Source organism: Oryctolagus cuniculus, chromosome X (assembly GCF_051225735.1).
Source record: "Oryctolagus cuniculus isolate XC-2025 breed Fujian yellow rabbit chromosome X, ASM5122573v1, whole genome shotgun sequence".
Lineage (NCBI taxonomy): Eukaryota > Metazoa > Chordata > Mammalia > Lagomorpha > Leporidae > Oryctolagus > Oryctolagus cuniculus.
In genome coordinates, this window is record NC_142888.1 from 24572314 (window position 1) to 24589075 (window position 16762).

Consider the following 16762-nt stretch of genomic DNA (forward strand, 5'->3'; position numbering starts at 1 on the left):
ATATTCATTCCTCACCAGAGACCCCCCCCCCCCAACACACAAATTATGAAGCCAGTCCTGGTGTCCAAGTCTGAACAGTTTCCTCCTTGTTTTGGATTGCACACCTCGTAGACCATGGCATAGCTTATGTATTGTGTCCTGAGTATGATGGGAAGACACTGGAGGGTTTGGAGTGCAGGGAGGACATGATCAATTGGACACATTAGAAGGATCACTACGACTGAATGGACTGTGGGAATGGTGCCAGGGAGGAATCAGGAAGGCCATTGACCAGGTGTTGTGATCATTTATGGTAGGTGGACTAGTCTGGTGGCAGTGGGAGTGAAGGAATTGGTCAAATTGGTTGCATTTGAGGGTAGGGTCAATCCCGATAGTGACTTACTCATGCTAATAATGCATATCGATAGCTTCTTGGCGCCTTTGTTTGAGAAACAAAGTCTAAAATCATTACCAAGGTCTACAGGGCCCCCAAGACCTAGCCTCTATCTGCCTTTCCTCTTAGCACAGCATTCGCTCTGAGGTTCTATGTTTCACCTCCTCTTTTTATTACTCAGCCATACACACAGTCCCTTCCATCAGCATGTTTTTACCACTGCCCTGATCAACTCTTTGTTCAGATCTTCTCACAATCATCTGTTTTCTACATGACAGCTCTCCGACATCCCTTACAGTTAAATGGTACCTCTCTGATCTTACTATTGTTGCTCTCCTAATGCCACACCCAACCTCTTCTCCTTAGCACTCCTTTACATTATTTTGTGTGGTCATGTGAGTATCTTGTCTCCCCTAATAGGGGAGGAGGTCCTTAAGATATGAACCTCCGGAGCCATTAGCCAAATAAACCTGTTTTCTTTATAAGGTAGCATGCCTCAGACAGTTTGTTATAGTAACCAAAAGCTAACTAATACATAGCTCAATCACTGTTGGTGCATGAGGATACAAATAAGGAAGTCCTTTTTAGAAACACACATGAGTCAGCACCATGTGAGATTCCCAAAATATCATGGGGAAAGGAGAATGCTTTCAAGGGTATGAATTCTAACAATTAGATGAGTGCAGGTTAGTGCCCTAATATTGAGTCGAAGGTGGGGCTGTCAACTTATTTATAATCACAAGCTAACAAAGGCTTGTGCTATACATTATAACTTGTGCTTTATTCATATCTCTACTTATGTGGGTATGTAAGAAGAAAATAATTCATTTGTTATTCTTCTCTCTGATCAGGTACAAGTTCTCAGATAGGTCTTACTCCTGGATAGAATCTCAGGCAAGTCCCATAGGTTTTCAATCCCCTCCAGTCTCAAGTGCAACCTAATTTTGCTAAATATGTCCATCTAACCTGAAAACTTCGATCTTTTAGTCAGTTTCAAGTGCCTTCCCCACTCCATCTCCTACCCCACCCTGCATCTGACTAGGATGTGACACAAGAAGCACTATTAATATCTGCTCTTCTCTCTTTTCCTTCTTTAGTTGCCTTCCTCAGTCTCTAGCTACCATTTTCAGACTTCTATGGTTGGCACACAAGAAGAAAGAGAGGGCAGGGCAAAGAACCCATCACTAGATTGGTGTAGTTGTTATTGGCCAAGGAATTTGCCAGATGTGGAATATGTTCAAAGTTGGCTCTTGTTCTGCTTCCTCCAACAGTCCTTAGGCTCTTCGCATTGCTGGGAATCTCTCACTAGTGAACAGCATCTAGCTCGCTTCTCCTCCATCCCCTGATGGGGCCAACTGCCTCATAAGTAGTCCATAGGGACAGGGCCCTCTTGGGACCACACAGCCCAGATCACTCCGAGGTCCATATCTGGCTCAGGGGAAATGTGCTGGTGGTTCCTTGGGAAGTCACCTCTCTTGATGCTGCTTCCAGGGCAGCTGGTCAGCCAGAGGCTACACCTTCAGACTTCCCCAGGGAGGAGTCCAATGGCTGGTTTTCATCCCTCAAGCTCTAAGGAACATGTGTTAGTCTGCTTTTCATTATTTTAGCTAAAATACCCGAGAGGAGCTTCTTTGGGACAAAAAAGTTTATTTCAGCTGCTTACAATTTGGCGATTCACAGTCCAAAATCAACTGGCTTCCTGAATCTGGCATGTGGTAGAGGCTGCCAGTCACTGAGCGGATGTGGAGGAATGATCGCATGGCAAACCAGGAAACACACAGGGACACAGGGAACATACTGGCCTGATACAACTAACTCGTTCATGAGAACGACCCCCAGTGACCTAAAGAGGCAGAACCCCAGTGACCTAAAGACTTCCCACCAGGCCCACCTCTCAGATGCCATGATAAGATCACGTCTCCACTCTTAATGCATCAACCATTAACATAAGACTTAGAGGTTTAAACAGCTTCATGAGTTTGGGGAGACAGGTCCTGCTCAGTTCATAACAGAGCCTAAGCCAGGCTCTTCACTGGTTCTCTCAAGGACCTTATCACCTGATTTAAGTGAAGAGGAAGTACTTTATTCTGCTAAGACATAGTGACGGGGGCCACCAACACTCTTCTCTCTCCCTCTCTATCTTCAACTTTGAACAAATTACTTGGTTTCTCTTATTTAAGCCTGGAGTTGGGTAATAGGTAATTTTTAGTCCAGGAAGGGTTCACTTTGTTTTTGTGGATTTTGCCTATTTTTTTTTCGCTTTATAAAATTTTTAAAAACTGAAGTATAACATTCATACAGCAAAGTGAACAAATCACAATGTGCAGTTGATGAATTTTTGCAAACTGAGTATACCTATGTAGCCACACTTAGATCAAATAAACAGAAGATTCCCAACACCCTAGAACCTTCCCCATATTGTTGTCTGTCACTTCCTCTCCCTCAAGTAGAATCACTATCTTGATTTCTAAGACTTCAGATTTATTTTGCCAATCAGAAAAATTGTGAGAGCAAAAGTGGACATGTGGTACCTATCCCCCAGATTTTCACTATTATTTCTCATCCTGTAAATATATGTTATAGCACCATGTTTAGATGTGGTGACCATTCTTACACCCTGTTAAATTGGGGCTGACTTCTCATTACTTTGACCAATAGAATATTGGAGGAATTGGGCTTTGCCAGTTGTATTCCAAAAGGCAAGTAATTGATGCACTGCAAGGAAAATACTCTAAGGTACTCAAGGACAGAGGAGGCTAAGGAAGCCTTTCTCAAAGCTGGATGGAAGCTAATGGTAGACTCATTTCCACTCATCCTTTGGAGAAGAGCTATTTCTCTCCTACGAACTAAGAGTGTATGTTTGCTTATAGGGCTTTACATGATGCAGTACCATGTCTAGAATGGACTGCCAATTTTTCTCTTGGAATTGGGTCGTATAATTTATTCTCAAAATAATGTAAGAATTGCAGATTAATTATAGTTGAAATAGGCAAAATAGATACCAGGTATCAGCAGTTACCAGGATCTATCCTTCTGTACTGTCAGGTGAGAAGTACACATATTATATAAACCCTTATTCACTTATAACGGCATTCTGATCATGACTGGACTGCTTGCAGCTTTTATTCTAACACAGAACTTATCATTTATCAATATTTACATGCCTGCAGAATGTGACTATCACAGAATCTGGCTAGGAGGGGAGAAATTCACATCCAAAGTTCATTTGGCATTTTATCATTGGTTACACTTTCCTGAAGGCAAATAAATACTTTGTCTGTAGTGCATCAATGATTTCAAATATTGTGATTGCTCAGAGCACTGGTTGTGTCATGTATATTTGTATTCCATGATATGTTTCACCTATTTCCCCCTAATCAGAAGTAATTTCTTCTGAACTTCCTCTGGAAGACACGTTGGAAATGTGAAGAACATGGAAGAAAGGAAAGGGAGATGAGTAAAATGCGTTCTAATTATCTATTGCTACATAATAAACCACTATGAAAGTTACTGGGTTAAAACCATAACAATCTATTATATTTCAGGATTCTTTGGTTTGGCTGCACTTAGATGGGGTGTTCTTCCACTCCACCTGCTGTTGGTTGGAGTCACTCATGTGGCTCTGTTTGACAAATGGTAGAACTAAAGCTGTCAGTTTGGATGCTTTCATTGTTTTCCACATGGCCTCTTCATGTTTTTAATGGATTTCTTATGAAATGGTGGTCTCAGGGTTCCAAAAAGCTAAAGGTAGAAGGTATCTGGCTTTTTTTGAAAAATGTATTTATTTGTTTTGTTTGAAAGGCAGAGTTACAGAGAGGCAGAGGCAGAGAGAGAGAGAGAGAGAGAGAGAGGTCTTCCATCCACTGGTTCACTCCCCAGATGGCCGCAATGGCTGGAGCTGCGCCAATCTAAAGCCAGAAGCTGGGAGCTTCCTCTGGGTCTCCCACGCAGGTGCAGGGGCCCAAGGACTTGGGCCATCTTCTACTGCTTTCCCAGGCCATAGCAGAGAGCTGGATTGGAAGAGGAGCATCCAGGACTCGAACTGGCTCCCATATGGGATGCTGGCACTGCAAGCAGTGGCTTTACCTGCTACACCACAGCGCTGGCCCCAGGTATCAGGCTTTAAGAGTAGTCTAGATCCAGTGCTGTGGAATTAAACTATGTCAGTTTCACAACATGCTTTTGGTCAAAGCATTCCACAATGCTGGCATAGATAAATGGTAGGGGAAATAGATTCTGATTTTAAGTGAAAGCAACAGAATGTACATGTAGGATGCAAGGAATTGTTAACGGCCATCTTTAGTGAAAATGCATCAGTGATAATTAAAAAAATATATAAAGTAATAATGAAGAAAAATTAAAAAGAAACAATACATAAATTGAAAAACATACATGAATATAACAGGAATATTCTCCAAATATTTCATGTTTATATTCCCAACACTTAGCACAATGTCCGACATGAAGAAGGTTCTTGGTTAATATTTGTTAAATGAATATGATGAAGTTTCTGTGGCAGAGATTGGTTCACTATGAGCTAAACTAATTGTTCATCTTTCTGGGCACATAAGCACCACACTGTGGTCAGGAATAGCCTATGAATCCCAGCTGATGGGAATTCAGTGAGAACACCATTTACATTCCTGACCCTTAAGACTGTCACGTGTTATCCTCCATGTTCTTCTCCCCTTCTGGATTGCTGGAATGAAGACAATCTCCAGGGTGACCTTGAAACCCGTTATGAACAGAACTGAGCAATAGGATGGAAGGAGTCCAGAATCATCACTTTGAAGAATTTCCACTTTGAAGAGACCCAACTAATCAGGAGTACTCATACTGTATGATTATGTTAGTAATAAATAACTATTTGCATAAAGCAAGTGAAATTTGGGGGTATTTTTATTATAGCAGAAAGTGTTATCTGAACTAATACATCACTACCTCTCACCCCTTCTACAGTATGAAGGACTATGGACCTGATGTTAAGATCTAGTTGATAAAGTGAAAGGTAACAGACTTCTAAATTGCTCCCAGTGATTTCCATTTCTTGGGATTTGCAAATTTGCATAATCCCCTTCCCTGAACTGTGAACTGGACCTAATCATTTGATTCTAGCCAATAGAATATGGCAAAGGTGTTGGGTAGTCACCTCCACAAATATGCCACAGAAGAGTCTGAATTTTGTTTTGCTAGAGACTCTGTCTCTTGGTGGTTTTCACACAGCAAGCTGTCATGTTGGAGAGGCCCATGTAGCAAGGAATCAAGGATTGTCTCTAACTGACAGTCAATGAGAAACTGGGGCCCTCAGTTCAAGAGCCTTCAAGGTACTGGAGCCTGCCAACAACTCAATAAATGAGTTTGCAAATGGATTTTCCTCCAGTTGAACCATCACGTAAGACTACAACCTTGGCCAATACCTTGATTGCAGGTTATGAGAGACCCTACCACAGAGTACCCAGCTGAGCTGTGCCCAGATTCCTGACTAGGAAACTGTGATATAGTAAATGTGTTGTTTTAAGCTTCTAAAATGTGGGGCAATTTGTAATGTAGAAATAAACAACCAATAGACTCACAAACTTGGCTTTTAATCTGGAGTTTACATGAAATCTGTTGACACCGGTTACCTTCTAATTTCAAGTAGATTATTTTAGAGATAAATACATGTTGAACTGTTTCTGGCACTTACTTGCATTTTTAAGCCATGAACTTCTGGAAAAGTTGATGTGGCACACCCCTCTGGTTGCCTAATCCATTATTTACTGTGACGAAATCACAACATCATTGTTTGAAATCTATTTAGATTGATGTTGGAAATTATTGCAGGAAAAAAGTCTGCAAGAAGAGAAACAAGGAGAGGCCAAGAGAATTGAAAAAAGAGTGCTTTGTTCCAGATGACCTAGACTGGAGAAACGTGGAAATCTCTATTCTGAAGAATAGAAATATTAAGACAGTCAAAGATCAACAGGAAAGCTCTAGGAAAGTTATCAGTGTCTTCATCATGATTAGTAGTCTAGATTCAAGAGATGAATTAAGGTTTGTGAAAAGAGATGAAGTAGCCTATAGGTGAGGGGGAAGAGAAGTAAACACATTTGGAAACTTTGGCAGCAATGGATTCACAGCACTTTAAGCCATCTATTGACTGAAACTGGAGAGAGGATGAATCCTCTGGATAGAGCTTCTCCAGTTAGGTCTCTATTGACCTAACTAACAAAAAAAAAAAAAAGAGGGAGAAGAACCAAATCAATAAAATCAGAGATGAGAAAGGAGATCTAACAATACATATCCCAGAAATAACAATAATCATCAGGAATTACTACAAACAGCTATTTGCCAACAGATTGGAAAATATCCCAAGTGGGTGACAGGGACCCATGTACTTCAACCATCATCTGGGGCCTCACAGGATACACATTAATAAGAAGTCATGGGGGGTGGTGCTGAGGCATAGCAGGTTAAAGCCCTGGCCTGAAGCAGCAGCATCCCATATGGGTGCCGGTTCAAGACCCAGCTGCTCCTCTTCTGATCCAGCTCTCTGCTATGGCCTGGGATAGCAGTGGAAGATGGCCCAGGTCCTTGGGCCCCTGCACCCATGTAGGAGACCCGGAAGAAGCTCCTGGCTCCTGGCTTTGGATCGGCGCAGCTCCGGCCATTGTGGCCATCTGGGGAGTGAACCAGTGGATGGAAGACCTCTCTCTCTCTACCTCCCTCTGTAACTCTGTCTTTCAAGTAAATAAAATAAATCTTTAAAAAAAATAAGAAGTTGGACTGGAAGTGGAGGCAGGACTCAATCCCAGGCACTCAGATATGGGATACAGGCATCTCAAGTGGTGGCTGAACACACTACATCACAATGCCCACCCCAGCTGTGCTTTTCATATAACTGATAGCATTCTTGTTTGGCCAAGCAAAAGGGAACTTTCTCTGTTCTGGCAGATGAATCTCCTCCTAAGAAAAGATCAACTGGAACCAGCCTCCTTCTCAGTGACTCTGCATTTCCCAGATGCTGAGTCACTTGGAAAAGACTGAGGGTGCTGAAAATATCCGGTGTACCAGGCTTTGAAATATCAAAGTACCTTGTTAATTTGACACTCATCTAAGGGCAGCTCTTGACATGAGCTGTCCTTCTAAAGGGACTTTGTTGAAGTGTCTGTTGGGCCTATCATATTTCAATATCATCATGCACTTAAAAATAAAAAACAAATTCATGATCATATTATTTTGTTCTTCCTCTCAATTTTGTTTTAGTTCTCCAAATATCTCATATCTACCTGATACTTCGACACATAAATATCTTAATGTCTCTACTTGGTTGGTCAACAGGTATTGGACTGTTAATTTGTCTTGAGGATTCATTTTTCCTTTGCTTCTCTCTTCATTCACTATATTTTCCATGACTTATTTTATCCCATAGTTTCTTTATTATCTATATTCAAATATATCTTAAATGTATCTCTGTGTCTCTCCATTTTAGTCACCTCTAGACCCCTCAAACTCACCATGCCCTAAAGCAAAATTCATCATTTCCCAATTCAGGCTCCTCTTCCTGACTTGTCCGTTTTGGTTAATGACACTGTCATTGACCAGGAGTCAATGACATTGACCAAGAGTCTGCCTTTGCCTTTGCCGTTTCTGTTCCCGCACGTTGTCAGTTTTCTTTTTAACCATTTCTTGGATATGTCACCTCCTTTATTCTCTCTTCTTTGTTCCAACTCTTGTAATCTCTGAGCTATATTATTTCAGTGCATCCATGGACTTTCCCAGGCCACACGCCTTAAGGTGAGGATAAACATGAGTGAGAGAATATCCTTCATAAAGAAGCCTTGTACTATCCTAACCATCTACCAAAATTTCACATCTCCTCAAATGGATTCCATATTGTTTTGGCTTTCTCCAGGGGGTGTTTTCACGTATGACTGGGCCATTTCTTTTTATTTTCTTTCTTTCTTTCTTTTTTTTTTTTTTTTTGACAGGCAGAGTGGACAGTGAGAGAGAGAGAGAGAGACAGAGAGAAAGGTCTTCCTTTTCCGTTGGTTCACCCTCCAATGGCCGCTGTGGCCGGCACACGGCGCTGATCCGAAGCCAGGAGCCCGGTGCTTCCTCCTGGTCTCCCATGCGGGTGCAGGGCCCAAGCACTTGGGCCATCCTCCACTGCCCTCCCGGCCACAGCAGAGAGCTGGACTGGAAGAGGAGCAACCGGGACAGAATCCGGCGCCCTGACCAGGACTAGAACCCGGTGTGCCGGCGCTGTAGGTGGAGGATTAGCCAAGTGCGCCATGGCGCGGGCCTGGGCCATTTCTTAGCTGCTATGCAAGAGTCGTATAATATTATTGACTACTAAACAACAGTCACCATTTTTCTGTTCTTCTACTTCAACTTGCTCTAGCACTATGTATTGTCATTATCTCAAAAACACTGTTGCTGGTGTATCCTGATGCCCAAGACCATAGCCCATTGAGATGCAGCTATTTCTACTAATGTCAGAACAAAAAACATTGAACCCTATCCTTGTGGTTATTATATACACAAGTGCTGCTGAAAACTAAGTTCTTGATGCTCCATGAATATTTCAGTGAAATGGGTCTTTTTAAAAAGATTTCATTTGCTCTCTTTTTAAAAAAGATTTATTTTATTTATTTGAAAGACAGAGTAACAGAGAGGTAGAGACAGATAGAGAGGTCTTCCATGCACTGGTTCACTCCCCAGATGGCCACAATGGCCAGAGCTGCACCAATCCTAAGCCAGGAGCCAGGTGCTTCCTCCTGGTCTCCCATGCGGGTGCAGGGGCCAGGCATTTGGACCATCTTCCACTACTATCCCAGGCCATAGCAGAGAGCTGGATCAGAAGAGGAGCAGCCGGGACTAGAACCAGTGCCCTTATGGGGTGCCGGCACTGCAGGCCAGGGCTTTACCCCGCTGCACCACAGCACCGGCCCCTTATTTGTTCTTTATTGTGACCCTCTTATCTTAGGATCATGATATTTGAGACAGAAGGTAATTTGAATGATAGACTGATATTTCCTTAGAAATATTACTCTCCCACTATAACGTTGTCCCATATCTATTGCATGAACTTGGCACACACACATATATTCCTTTTTCCCCTAGAGAAGTTATTTCTGAGAATATACTTTGAGACCTCAGAAATATCCTAATATCCTAACTGTCTCCTAATCTAGCAGTTCCAATCCCTTCCACAGTCCTCTAAGAAAGTAGGTCTGAACCATGGGAAAAACACAGTGTATGCTCAACCTGGACCTTTCCGCAGTGCTAATGGGACCATTGTTGTAGAGGTCTAAACAACTCATGTTTAAAGTTCCCTGATTAAGCTATAGCCCAGAGAAAATCTTGGGCTTACAATGCCCAAAAAACAATCTAAAGTCTTCAACAAAGCATCTAAGATTCTTCAGAGTCCAATCACAGTCTTCATCACCAGTGTTGTTTCTGGAACCAGAAGTTCCTTAAAAGTTCCCACCGTGTGTTTGTCCGTGAACCTGCTGTAGTATCAAACAGAGATGAAGAATGCGGGTTATAGGTTCAGACTGGTCAATATTCAAGTCCTGACTCTGCCTTCACTAGTTCTGTGGTTTTAAGAAAGTTACTTAAGTGGGGCCGGCATTGTGGCGTGGCGGGTAAAAGCTGCTGCCTGCGATGCCGGCATCCCATATGGGCACTGGTTTGAGATCCAGCTGTTCCACTTCTGATCCAGCTCTCTGCTATGGCCTGCGAAAGCAGTGGAAGATGGCCCAAGTCCTTGGGCTCCTGCACCAGCATGGGAGACCCGGAAGAAGCTCCTGGCTTTGGATTGGTGCAGCTTTGGCCATTGCAGCTATCTGGGGAGTGAACCAGCGGATGGAAGATTCTCTCTCTCTCTCTCTGCATTTCTCTCTCTCTCTCTCTCTGTCTCTCCCTCGCTGTGTAACTCTGACTTTCAAGTAAAATAAATAAATCTTTAAAAAAAGAAAGTTACTTAAGCTCACTAAGCCTTAGTTAACACATCTATAAAGTGGGGATGATAATGGTACCAATGATGTGGGGTTGTGGTCAGGCATAAACACAACAGAAATAAATGCATATGAAGGCTGTTCCTGATATGTACAAAAAACTCACAAACATGCCATAAATTTTAAGTTAATGTGACTACCTGGAATTCTACATGAATTTTATCTTCTTTAATTGCTGAGCAATTACTCATTCTTCAAGATCAAATTGAGCAGCCTTATTAATAATAATTAAAATGTGGAAACACCCAAATATCCATCAATGAGTGAATAAGCAAACTGTGGCATATCCATGCAATGAAATATTACCCCATAAAAAGGAATGAAGTACTGATTCATGCTACAACATGGATGAAACTTGAAAACCTTAAGCTAAGTGAAAGGATCCAGACACAAAGGCTACATGTTCATGACTCAGTTCATATGAAATATCTAAGATATGTCCATAGAGATAGAAAGTATATTGGTGGGAAGGTCTTATTAGTTATTCAATCTCCACCTTGGTTATTGTTCTATTTTGGTTTTCTGTCTTCATGACTCAATTTTGGTAGATTGTTGTCTATCTAGAAATCTATCCATTTCTTCTAGATTTTCCAATTGGTTGGCATATAGCTGCCTATGATGACAGCATCCCATATGGGCACTAGTTTGAATCCCAGCTGCTCCACCTCCAATCCAGCTCCTTGCAAATGGCCTGGGAAAAAAAGCAGAAGATGGCCCATGTGCCTGGCCTCTGCAGCCATGTGGGCAAACCAGAAGATGCTCCTGTTCCTGACTTCAGCCTGACCCAGCCCTGATCATTTAGGTATTTTGGAGAGCGAGCCAGTGGATAGAAGGACTCTTTCTCTCTAACTCAGCTTTTAAAATATATAAGGTAAACATCTTTTAAAAAAGAAAATATACATGGTATTGTCGCTCCCCCTCTTCGTGGAGGAACGACACAGGACCCTGCGCTGTTCTTTCGTCTGCTCGGCCCTCCCCGGGTTTGCTGCTGGTTCTTCCCGGCTTGGCTACTATCCCTTCCACCTCCGTGGAAGGGCAGTTCCCCCTGGCCACATTCCCCACTTCCGCAGGGGAGCGGCACACCGCCGGCCGGCTCTTCTCGGGGGCTGCACAGGTGTTCCTTCAGCTAGATGTTCCCCATAGATGTTCCTGGTGCATGCCGTCTCTCTCCTCCTTTATAGTCCTCCTCTGCCAATCCCAACTCGGCTGCCCACACGCCGAGTACGCTGCTCTCCAATCAGGAGCAAGTCCTACAGTTTATTAGTTGAACTGGAGGCAGCTGTGCGGAAGCTGTTTACTTCTCTCCCAGCGCCATATTGTGGGAGAGCAGATGCATAGAATAAGTCTTAATTCCAGTAACTCAGTCCAGTCCGGATTGCTCCCCACAGGTATGATTTACTTTTTAAAAAATTTGTTGAGACTTGATTTATGGCTCAGCATATAATATATCCTAGAGAAAGTTCTATGCATTGATGAAAAGAATGTGTATTCTGCAGCTGTGGAATGAAATGCTCTGTAGATATCAGAACATTGGGTCCATTTGGTCCATAATGTAGATTAACCCTGTTATTTCTTTGTTGATTTTTTTCTAGTTGCTCTGTCCATTAATGAAAATAGGCATATTGAAGTCCGCCATTTTTACTCTATTTGTGCTGTACTCCTTATGCAAAAGTAAAAAATCAACATAAAATGGATCAATGATCTAAATATATGACATGATATCATCAAATTTCTAGAAAACATTGAAGAAACTCTGCAAGATATTGGTATAGAAAAAGACTTCTTGGAAAAGACCCCAAAAGCACAGGCAATCAAAGCAAAAATAGACAAATGGGATTACATCAAGCTAAGAAGCTTCTCCCTGCAAATGAAACACTCAGCAAAGTAAAGAGGCAACTGACAGAATGGGAGAAAATATTTGCAAACTATGCAGTTGATAAAGGATTAATATCCAGGATCTATAAAAAGCTCAAGAAACTCCAGAACAACAAAACAAACAGTTGAGTTAAGAAATGGACAAAGGACATGAATAGGCATTTTTCAAAGGATGAAATACAAATGCTAACAGACACATGAAAAAGTGTTCAATGTAACTAGACATCAGGAAAATGGAAATAAAAACTACAGTGAGGTTTCACCTCACACCAATTAGAATGGCAATCATCCAAAAATCAAAGAATAATAAATATTGGTGAGGATATGAGGGAAAAGTTACCCTAATACCTTATGGGTAGGAATGTAAACTAGTACAAACTTTATGGAAGACAGTATGGAGATTCCTCAGAAATCTGAAAATAGATCTACCATATGACCCAGCCTTTTTACTCCTGGGAATTTTACCCAAACAAAATAAAGTCAGCATGTGAAAGAATTATTTGTACCCCTATGTTTGTTGCAGCTCAATTTACAATTGCTAAGATGTGGAATCAACCCAAATGTCTATCAACTGATGACTGGATAAAGAAAATGGGATATATATACTTATGGAATACTACTCATCCATAAAAAAGAATTAAGTCATGTCTTTTGCAACAAAATGGATGCAACTGTAAACCATTATGCTTAGTGAAATAAGTCAGTCTCCCAAAGGCAAATATCATATGGTTTCTCTGATATGTGATAGTTAATATAGAATATAAAAATATATATAGGAGTGAAATAGACATCTTGTGATTTGATTGTTATTTTTAGCCCTTGTTTATACTCCTATGGAACTGTGGCCTGTCTACTTTTTTAGTTGTTGAACATGGTTAGTGGTGCATTACGCTTGTGATTATAAAGCATACTGAAATTATGTTTTAGTAAAACTTTAAAAAATAGAAAAGGAGGAGGGAGGTTGAGGGAAGGAGAGAGTGAGGGAGGTAAGTATGGTTATCTTCTTAGAATTGTACCTATGATATACATGAAGTCTGTTCTCTTTATATTAATAAAAATTTAAAAAGTAGATTAGTGGTTACCAGATCTACAGGGAGAGAGGAATGGGGTGTGACTGCTAATAAGTATGAAGCTTCTTTATGGGGTGATATAAATGTTCAGGAATTAAATAGAAGTGATGAATATACTAAAAACCACTGAACTGAATATTTTTAAAGGGTGAATTAGGTGGGCCTTTGGTGTAGTAGCTAATTTACAACTTTGGAGACCCTCATCCCATATCACAGTGCCTTGGTTTAAGTCCTTTCTCTGCTTCCAATTCCTGCTTCATGCTAATGTATACTTTGGGAGGCAACAGGTAATGGCTTAAGTACTTGGGTCCCTGCCACTCAGATGTGATACCTTAATTGAATTCTAGGTTCCTGGCTTCAGCCTGATTCAGCCCTAGATGTTGAAATTTGGGAAGCGAAGCAGCAAATGAAATTCTCTCTCTCTCTCTCTCTCTCTCTCTCTCTCTTTCTCTCTCTCTCTCTCTCTCTCTCTCTGTGTGTGTGTGTGTTCCTGCCTTTCACATAAATAAAAACATAAGAAAATGTTTTAAAAAGAATTAATTTTATGAAATGAGAATTTTATCCCATTTTTGGAAACAAAACAAATACACTCAATTGAAGTACTGTTTCCTTTGCCTTCCCCAAAAAGTCACTGCCTATTCTGTATCCTTCAGGAACTTAGTCCTTACCCTGTCTCATAGCCTTCATTCAGTAATGAATTGACTTCCATGGCTGCTGACTTCATTAATCTTTAAGCTCCCTAAGAGCAGAAGTGCTGCATATGTGGAAATTTTTGTCTGCTCAACATATTGTTTCCTTTGGGATTTGTCCCTTCCCTATTTTCTAGGTTGCTAATGATAACATCTCAATGCTTCTTCCACAGGATGGCTATAACACTGCAACTAGTCTACTGGAGTTCTCTATCCCACTGGCCATAGTAATTGGTTTGGGGATGAACATGTGACCCAAACCAGGCCAATCAGGGTCTCTGGCTCTTTTTTTATAATTGTGAACTGTAAGAATCATGGGAACCAATCATTAAAGTGTCTCCATTTGTCTCTTCATTGATAAAAATGAAGCCGGTGTGGAGAAAGACTGGGCTGAGCTAAGCGGTTATGACTGGTATTGTCCTTGTAAACTTTTTGATCACCAGAGACAATCAATTCCTATTTTTACTTGAAATTATTTGAGTTGGATTCAGTTGGTTTAAACTTAAGGAGTCCTGAACTAATAAAAGCAGGCCTTGTGTCTTAGTGTTTAATATGGATACCACATTGCCCGTAAGGAGTAGGCTCTCAATGTTTTTGAATGGGCATGGGATGCTCTTCTCAAGCCCCTTGTGCCTCTTATTTTAAAAAGGATGGGACATTGTTTTGTGGCCTTGATTATTTCTATTATTTATATCTTTCAGTTTGTTTTGTCTGTACATTCCTTGACAGGGGAAAAGCAGAGGAAGAGAATATAACATATCTCAAAATCTTAGCACTGTTTAGACACTTTTATTGTGAGAATCCAGAGTGGCATGCTCCCCTTTGCTCTCCTCATTGCAAATGCTGCCTTTTTTCTCTCTTTCCTCATATTTTCTCTCTTCATTCCAACGTATCAATGGTTGAGGAGAAAGGAATTTGGCCTCTCTTGAAGGAGGTGAGCAAGGGAAAATTTCTCAATTCTCATGAGTTCTTAAAGTTTGCTCACACTCTCTTCTCTTTCCACTGGCACATCTTGCAGCACATGGAGGAAAATTCTATCATGTCATTCTGCTGTCACCTACTTGGGGAAGCTCATGGATGCCCTTCCAAAAGTGAGCCAAAAAGTCCCCATGATGCCACTCACTAAATAAAATTTTCTAGGACTGATAGATCACCTACTGTCCGTCCATAAAGTCTGCTCTCTAATACTTTCTCTTTCTCATGTGTCACAAATTTTTAAAAAATTAATTGTTAAGTATTTTCAATTTCCTCTTCTATTGCCTCCTAGGTAGAAGGCTCTATTACTTAACTGACTCCTGGGGCCTCTGTCAACTATTTAAGGTAAGAAAGGAGATTTGACAGCACTATTGTGAGCACAGATGAGTTAGGGAGAGAATGAGAGTTGCACAAATCAGCATTAGGACAAGGGATACAATGAGAGTAGAGGGTGAAAGAGAGATTTTGAAAGAGTATTCTGTGAATTAGATTTTATTTGGTCTTTCTGAATGTTTCCTGATATAATTCCTCCACTACCATCATTTCAAAAGTTCATCAGTGCTGTTAAAGTTTATTGGAAATTAGATTTTTGTTTCTTTTGAATGTATTGAAATGCTGAGACAGAAACTGACCTCAAGGCAACCCAATTTTATTTAGGTTACACTTAGAATATTGAAGTTACCAAGGCCTACAAGGTAAATGACCAGTTTCTCTCCAGGAGAGGGACAAACTGTCATTGAGACAAATACAATTTCTCATTCAACAATTTCAGAAATCACCTGTATCTTCTAATTTAAGGGTTCAGAAAAAGTAATTCAGTATTAGAGTCAGGCTACCTATGTTCAGATCCCCACTGTTCCACTTAGAAGCTGTAAAAAGCTAAGTGGAGTATTTAAACTCTCTGTGCCTCTATTTCTTCATCTGTAAAATGGAAAAATAATAGTTTATCCCACAAAAGATTGTTGTGGGAATTAAATGAGTTAAAACATATGAAGAGCTTAGTGTGGGGAGCAATTCGGACTAGACTAAGTTACTGGAATTAAGACTTATTCTATGCATCTGCTCTCCCACAATATGGCGCTGGGAGAGAAGAAAACAGCTTTTACACAGCTGCCTCCAGTTCAACCAATAAACTGTAGGACTTGCTCCTGATTGGAGAGCAGTGTACTCGGCATGTGGGCAGCCGAGCACGGATTGGCGGAGGAGGACTATAAAGGAGGAGAGAGACGGCATGCACCAGGAACATCTAAGAGGAACATCTAAGGGGAACATCTGAGGGAACACCTGTGCAGCCCCCGAGAGAGCCGGCCGGCGGTGTGCCGCTCCCCTGCGGAAGTGGGGAATGTGGCCAGGGGGAACTGCCCTTCCACGGAGGTGGAAGGGACAGTAGCCAACCCGGGAAGAACCAGCAGCAAACCCGGGGAGGGCTGAGCAGACGAAAGAACAGCGCAGGGTCCTGTGTTGTTCCTCCACGAAGAGGGGGAGCGACACTTAGAAAATTTGTTGGCTTAAAATTCAGTACTTTGGGGGCCGCCCACTTTTGGGGCCAGCATTGGGGCACAGTGGCTAAGGCTGCTGCCTATGACACAGGCATCCCATATGGACACAAGTTTGAGTCCTGGTTGCTCCACTTCTAATCCAGCTCCTTACTAATGTGCCTGGGAAAGCAGCAGAGGATGGCTCAAGTGCTTGGGTCCCTGCACCCATGTGGGAGATCCAGAAGAAACTCCTGGTTCCTGGCTTTGGTCTGACCCATCCCTGACCATTGTGGCCATTTTG

At 41.6% G+C, this 16762-nt stretch overlaps 1 long non-coding RNA gene across 1 annotated transcript in view; it reads left to right on the forward strand.

Annotated features, from left to right (window-relative positions):
• The window catches only part of LOC103351789 (uncharacterized), a 185226-nt gene that overhangs the window by 92367 nt on the left and 76097 nt on the right, over positions 1–16762 (forward strand). The window contains exon 5 of the long non-coding RNA XR_011385624.2: positions 15276–15328. This is a non-coding gene — a long non-coding RNA (uncharacterized LOC103351789). The remainder of the gene's footprint in view (positions 1–15275; positions 15329–16762) is intronic.